Raw genomic sequence first — 1697 nt, forward strand, 5'->3', positions numbered from 1 at the left:
TTTCTGGGTTCCTGTTGCATTGTGTATCCTTTTCAATCCTTTGACTTTTACTCTATGAATTTCTTTATGAGTTAAATGTGTTTCTTATTTACAGAATAGGGATGGATCTTGTTTTTTGATTCATGCTGCCACTCTATTCCTTTTGATTGGTGAATTGAGGCCATTTACATTGATTCATATAACTGATATATATTGATTTATACTTGTCATAGTATTTTCATGCTGTTTTTCCTTGATTTTCCCCTCTGTTTACTTGTTGATCTTGCTTTATTGTTTGTTTCTGTTGTTATTCGTGGAATTATGATTATTTTTTTCTCGGGTAGAATATCTTTCAGTATCTTTAGTAGTGGTGATGTGTTGATCATGAGTTTCTTCAGTTATTTGTTTCCATGCGAGCATCTTATTTTCCCATTAATTTTGAAAGATAGTTTTGCAGAGTTCATCAATCTAGGTTGGAAGTTGTTTTCTTATAGGACTTGAAACTTCACTGGAAACTTTTCTTGACTTGAAGGTTTGTGGTGAGCTGTCTTCCATGATTCTGATGGGCTTTCCTTTACAGGTGATCTGTTTCTTTTCTCTGACAGATTTTAAGGCTCTGTTCTTGTTCTGAATATCTGGTACCTTGATTTTCATATATCTGGGTGTAGATTTATTTTGTTTATGGCTAGTTGAAATTCTATATGCCTCACATAACTATATGTCAGTTTATTTTCCCATGCTTGGGAAATTTTCTTCTATTACTTCTGCAAATAGTTTATTTGTTATTTGTGTTGACTCCAGCTTTGTCATTGACATTAATTATTCTTATATTATTTTTCTTTGCATCACCTTGCAGGTTTGAATTATTAATACCTGATCCTTAGTTATTTTCAAGAGATTTACCTTTTCTCAATGGCTAGTCGCAATCCTGTCTTCAAGGTCTTATAGTTTGTCTTTAGTTTTATTCAAGCAGTTTTTCCAGTTTTCAGTGGAATTTTTAATTTCCTGGGTATCTTTGTACATCCATTTCATGCATTCTTTTACTTTCCTATCATGACTGTTCAAGGTTTCCTTTCTCTTCCTATCATCATCTATTTTTTTTTTTACCTATCTCTACTCTAGATTTGCTTGGCAATTCCTGTGTAAATGGTGACTTTTTCTCTTACCTGAGAGATTATTTCTGATCTTATTTCCCCTATAGCCTCTTGGATTTGTTTTTCACCTCAGTTGTTATCATTGCAGAAATGTCAAGTTCATGTCTACAAGTTCCTCTAGCTCATTGTGTCCTGGATCTGTTCTGGGTGAGCTGGAGTTCTGAGGTTACATTTTCCTTCTGTGTCTTGTCATTTTCTACCCCAAAAGTTTTCATCTTATTTTCTGTGTTGATCCTTGTGAGTTTTTTTAGTAGGTAACATTATCACTAGTATCAAGGCCTCTCTTGGCAAGGTTTGTTCTTCAGAGATGTCTCCTGTGTGTAGGAGGTTTTTGGTTTGTGTCTGCCCAAGATCCTGCATTTCCAATTAATTAAGAGTGAGATGTTCCTATCTGTTTGGCTCAATGCCCAATCCTCTAGTGCTGGTGTATTGTGAGGTTAGTACCCCAGAATTTTCCAGGATTAGTCCAGAATTGAGAATAACTTATTAAAATAGATATTACATCCTAGTTACAGTAGTATAATTACCACAGACTATAGCATCAAGCACAGTTTAGAAACTGAC

Source organism: Chinchilla lanigera, unplaced genomic scaffold, assembly GCF_000276665.1.
Source record: "Chinchilla lanigera isolate Chin_1 unplaced genomic scaffold, ChiLan1.0 scaffold00102, whole genome shotgun sequence".
Classification (NCBI taxonomy): domain Eukaryota; kingdom Metazoa; phylum Chordata; class Mammalia; order Rodentia; family Chinchillidae; genus Chinchilla; species Chinchilla lanigera.